Consider the following 5,936-nt stretch of genomic DNA (forward strand, 5'->3'; position numbering starts at 1 on the left):
GTTCCACCCCACGGAACCGTTGTGGTAGTAGATAGGTGGTGACAGCCCTATCCGTCCTTTGTAATCCACCATATTTGGGTGTTTTCATAGCAGTAGTGCAGGTTGCCGTCGGACTCCCCTCTCATCCCTTTCTGAAGTTCTTCCTCTTCCAGCCGCTGAAGCAGATCAAGTCAGTAGTTAGCTCGTTAGCTAGTCAGAGTAGTAGGTTATTTGGAGTTAGGCCCTCTTTCCGTATCTTCTTCTCACTGGTTGTGTCCGGTTGACGATCTTTAAGTTTGGTCGAAGCTTTACCGTTCCTTGAATTCGATATTCCAGATACTCTCTGGTGAAACCTACAATCGGTCTCTGTGCGCTTGCGGAGTAATTCGTTAGGCTAAGGAGTGTCAACACCAGGCCTGTCAAAGCTTGTATCTCCAAGTACATTCAGTATCCGAGAAGCATTGTGTTGACGACCAAAATTGCCACGGCTGTGCATACTGGTTTGACCTGTATGTACAAACCGGTCATACTGGTTTGGGTGACTTTGTCAAAATACTTTGACTTCACCATTGCGTATCTCGCGTTGAGACGATCAAAATACATATATAGAATATCCGATTTGAATTTCGAATGAGAGAGTTATGACCTGAGGAAGATTTGAATAGGACGGTCAGACCGGTTTAGACAGCTCAGTCTAAGTCGGCGAACTGGACACGAAATTAATTAGGATTTCGATCCTCATATGACAAGACCTTCCCTCCCTATGTTGAGTCAGGATTGCCATAATTAGGTTGTATTTTTATTGGTGTGGCATGTGAGATCAACCTGATAGCATCTCAACTTTTTCCCGTTCACTTACATACATGTCCCACCTAGCATCACCAACCTTTCGTGAGTCTGTTTGGTTTATCCACTAATGCTAGGCTGGTTGGGATCAGGTTTTTTTTCCCAACCGGTAACCCCAAACCGGAGCACTCCGGTTCCGGTAAACCGGACCGGTTTGACCGGTTACCGATCGAAACCGGTCAAATTCAAATTTGAATTCAAAAAACTCAGTTCAACCGGTTCGTACCGGTATACCGGTCGGTTAGACCGGTTTACCGGTCGGTTTGACCGGTTTACCGACCGGTTTGAATTCAAATCCAAATTTAAAATCGCATGTGTAACCGGTTTGGACCGGTTTACCGGCCGGTTTGACCGGTTTACCGGCCGGTTAGACCGGTTTATCAAGTGGGCCTTAATGGGCCGTCTCATTTTTCTTTTTCTTTTTCTTTTTAACTTTAAATGCCTAAAAAGTATGTTAAACGAATGAATTTTTGAGAAAATTTGACACCATTAGATTCGTCGCACCTTGAAGTATTTTTAGGAACTTTTTAGGAATTTTTCATTTTTTAAATTTAAATTTGAATTTTGAATTTGGGCCGGTTTGGTACCGGCCCAAACCGGAACCGGACCGGACCGGTTTGACCGATAACTGGTCAAACCGGTCCGGTTCCCACCGGTAAGGGAAACCCTGGTTGGGATACGGAGTCAGGCCAGTCAAAGCTTGTCTTGTAAGTACTTTCAGTTAGTGATGTAAGCGGATCAAATACGAATGAATATTATTTATATCGTATTTATTTTCATATTTTTGTCGAATATGGTGTCAAATACGGATGGTGTTAGTTTTTACTGGATAAGATTGTAATGGATGTCAACATCATAAAAATATAATTTTTATTATCCGGATACGAATCAGTTGCGAATATTGAATATTTAGAATGGGATACGGATGGATAAAAAACCTTTCCAAATCAGATCGAATTCGAATACCGTGTGTAAATATCGGTATCATTTACCGTTCATGTTTCGTTGCACATATCTGAAAAGCCTGGTTCCATTCCGTTGCGTTTTGTTACCTTGCATTCGTAGTATCAGTTTATATTTGCAAGCGGTAAGCGGCTCATTTATCACCTCCTCTGCTCTCAAGCCATGCCCAAGCTGTGCCTTCAAATCCGTGCTCAATGAGGAGATTTGTCGACGGGCTAGCCGCAGGCGCACCTAGCTCTGCCAGCCCACGCGGGCGAGCTCCGACGCCGCCAATGTGCCTAGCTTTGTTGGCCGCAGGCAAACATGTTGCGCCGCCGTGGCCGGACGAGCTTCGGCGCAACCGGTCGGACTAGTCTTGAATCTCTTGATAGCCACGCACGAGCGTGCTGCGCTGCCATGGGCTTCTACCGGCCGTACTCTGTAAATGGGTTGGAAACCAAACTAAATTTACACCAACTCATTCTCGTTAGGGAAATTAATATTACCCACACCACTCCAGATCACTACCACTACAAACTAATCCAATCCAAACATTTCAGTTCATAATGTAATAAACTATTAGCCAAAATATAGTTACAACTCAATAAAAACTCGTTTCTCAAAAAAAATTATAGTGTAGATTTTGCCACACCGTTTTGTATAGAGTAGCTGTCAGTTATATTGAGCCATCTCCAACAAATTTTGGTTAATTTCGATATTATAGCGTGAACGCGATGTTTTATTTCTAGAGTCCGGCTCTTGACGCGGGACCAATGTGTAATTCTAGCCACGCTGCTTTGCACAAAGTAGCTCCTAGTCATACTGAGTCATCTATAACAAATTTTAGTCAATTTCGATAAAATTTTATAGTGTGGACGCGAGGTTTTATTTTTAGGTCTAGCTCTTGATATGGGACCCACGTGTAATTCTAGCCACGCTGCTTTGCACAGAGTAGCTCCTAGTCATACTGAGTCATCTACAATAAATTTCAGTCAATTTCGATAAAATTTTATAGTGTGAACGCGAGATTTTATTTCTAGGGTCCGGCTCTTGACGTGGGACCTATGTGTAATTCTAGCCACGCTGCTTTGCACAGAATAGCTCCTAATCATATTGAGTCATATACAACAAATTTCAGTCAATTTCGATAAAATTTTATAATGTGAACGCGAGCTTCGGCTCTTACAGGACCGACATTTATATATAGTCATACTGTTTTACATAAAAAATACATTTGGAGTCACTGCGAGCGTGCTGCGCCACTGCGGGTGAGCTCCATCGACGCATGCGCCCGAGTGCCACGCGTAGGGGTGGGCTCGACTCATCACCATAGTAGGGCGGATGTCCTCGATTATCCCCACCTCGTTTCTCTGTTCTTTTTCTCCTCCTCCCTCCAGCTCCTCCTCCTGCTTCCCCTTGTTCCAATGGAGAAGATTGCAAACTAATAGGGTAATGCAGCCCCCCAGCACCTCTGCATCCGCCACTGGCCACGCGGGCAGGCTTCGATGAACTCCAGCGGCTGCGACAGGGGGCGAATGCGGACTCCGTCGCCACAAGTAGGAGAAGCCCGAAGGTGAGCCAACTCGAGGTAAATGTATCAACACCCGGGCTTTGTGGAAACGCTTGGCGTGTGCGTTTTCTCCAATCCTAGCTAGGATCCCCTCTTCCTTGCACTGGTGGATGCTAAGGGGTCTAAAGTTCTAAACAGGTAACCAAACGGGCATTCCTTGGTTTGGTAGGAATTAGCCAGGCAAACCAACAGGTTCTATTTTTTCTCTCATAATCACTTATTCGTTCTCCACTATGGCCATCGATCCCCTCAGTGCTGGCTAAAATCCAGTCGCTGCACCACGGCCCCACCACCTTCGCTAGATTCCACTCACCTACGACCACCCTACATTTAGAGTCTTTATAAAAGATGGTGCTTATATATATACTATTAAAAAGTTCGTTCGCATTTGTGTACCATCGCGCTAGCTTTTTTTTCCCTCTATACCATTCCGTTAGGATTTACCGGTTTGATAGCACTGACAAGTGGGATCGGGCGTATAAAATGATTATTTTACCCTTTGCAATTTTAGCTCTTGTTTAGTTGCAAAGTTTAAAATTTTAAAAAAATTCAACACCTGCATGGAGATTTAAATCTAGACGAAATAAAAAACGCATTGCACAGTTTGTCTGTAAACCGCGAGACGAATCTAATGAACCTAATTAGGCCGTAATTAGACGCTAAATTGCTACAGTAATGTTGCAGTAAACAACCTCTAGTGACGGATTAATTAAGTTCATTAGATTCGTCTCGCGATTTACAGACGAGTTCTGTAATTTATTTTGTGATTAATTTATATTTAATATTTTAAATATAAAAAAATGATTTTTCAAAAAATTTATAACCTGCGACGTACAAACCCTATCCTCTGGATCGGGATCGACTCTCCAGACCGAGACTCGCACCGACTGCCACCCCAGCAGACTCCCGCCGCCGCCACCCCTCCCGGCGGCTCCCGCCGCAGCCGCCCTCCAGCGCCTCCCGCGCGGCTCCGGCACCGGGCGCGGGCGGCCTCGGTTCCCGCCGCCGCGGGCAGGTCGGCCCCGGACGCCGCAGGCGTGGGGGGGCACGGCCGCGAAGCACCGCCACCCTGCATCCACCGCCACGGCCACGAAGCGCCAGTTCGGGATCCTGCCGCCCTGCATTTTCTTTACGGCCTATATGTTTGCTTGGTTTCTTGGTTCTTGTTTTTCAACAAAGTCATGCTACTAACCTCCGTGTTCACGAATACTTGTCAGCTTTGACTTTTACTATTGCTACTTTGACAGCTAATTTTTTAAAAAGTATCCAATTAACAAGAACACTTAGAGTATCATTGTATTTTGTGTCAAGAATACTTTAAGTATGACACATGTTTAAAATGACATAACAATGAATTTATAAGAAAATTGAAAGTCAAACTTTGAATAGTAAAGTCAAAGTTATCAATTATTTATGAACGGAGGTTAGTATAATTAGTAGTCTCTAAAGATTACCACATACCATTTGTGGGTGGTAGTACAAAGTACAAACTGAGTACATGGCATCAGAAAAACGACCTTAATTTGAAATCTAAGATTTCACATGTTATGGACTGCATTGGTAGAAAACTAAATATGCAGGCAAACCTGTACATCTCATGTTATGCTGTTACCTATCTTTTCAGAATTACTCAGCTGTGTAAACCCTTGGCAGTAGTACTAGTACATAGACAATCAAATTGTAAACACTAATGAGTTGGAATGTTGGTTTTAATCCGTGCATGGTATCTTATCAGATCATGGTAGACTGTCATCGTTGGTGAGGCTCCCTGATGTCTGATGTGCTGCTCTATGAGGAAGACTGAGCGAAATGGATGAACCTGTCATCTTAGGCCTGCTTCTGGTGCCTCCTGGAAGAGCTACTACTATGAAATTCCTTGTTTTCTATTGAGTTGAAGCTCGACTGGTGCATGCCATTGTGATCAAGTTAGCTGTGGATGTTCTTGTTAAATTCATCCTGAATGCCAGGCACATTTTTCAGTTACTGTTTGGTTAATGCATCATTCGGCTACATGGAACAAGATTGCGTGCTGTTGTTGTCATGTTATAAAAATAGCATTGGCATTCACTGTTAGTTTATGTACGTCAAGATGTTTTCAATTTAGTAAGGAGTTGTGTCCGGTTAGAAATGGTGGTGAAAGAAACAACAATGGAGGCCTCATCTCACCAGAATTCAACTATTGGTGAACACTGACACATCTTGTGATGAGTACTCACACAGTGGAAGTACAGGAGTTGTGATCAGAGACAACCATGGAGGTGTTATAGCTGCTTCAAATAAGTTCCTACCTAATGTGGTTGATGCTCATATGGCGGAGGCTTGGGCTTTGTATGATGGTCTGTTCTTGGCTCAAAGCATTGGTGCAAACAAAGTTGTATGTCAGACTGATTGCCTTGAAGTGGTGACAACCATACAAGATGGGGGTTTCTCAGCTACCCCGGCTGCGGCAATCTATGATGAATGCATGAGATTGTGGCGAGACTTCACTGAAACTTTCATCAAACATGGTGACCGTGAAGCGAATTTGGTCGCTCATGGTTTGGCTAGGCAAGCTTTTATTTCTAAAACTTCTTGTACCTGGTTAGATGAAACTCCAGAT

At 43.8% G+C, this 5,936-nt stretch overlaps 1 long non-coding RNA gene across 1 annotated transcript; it reads left to right on the plus strand.

Moving 5' to 3' along the window:
* The first annotated feature begins 4,177 nt into the window (after positions 1-4,177).
* LOC120687461 lies at positions 4,178-5,410 on the plus strand. Its single transcript, XR_005680747.1, has 2 exons — positions 4,178-4,437; positions 5,073-5,410. It is a non-coding gene; the product is annotated as an uncharacterized LOC120687461 (long non-coding RNA).
* The last annotated feature ends 526 nt before the right edge of the window (positions 5,411-5,936 follow it).

The sequence above is a fragment of the Panicum virgatum genome, chromosome 9N (assembly GCF_016808335.1).
Source record: "Panicum virgatum strain AP13 chromosome 9N, P.virgatum_v5, whole genome shotgun sequence".
Classification (NCBI taxonomy): domain Eukaryota; kingdom Viridiplantae; phylum Streptophyta; class Magnoliopsida; order Poales; family Poaceae; genus Panicum; species Panicum virgatum.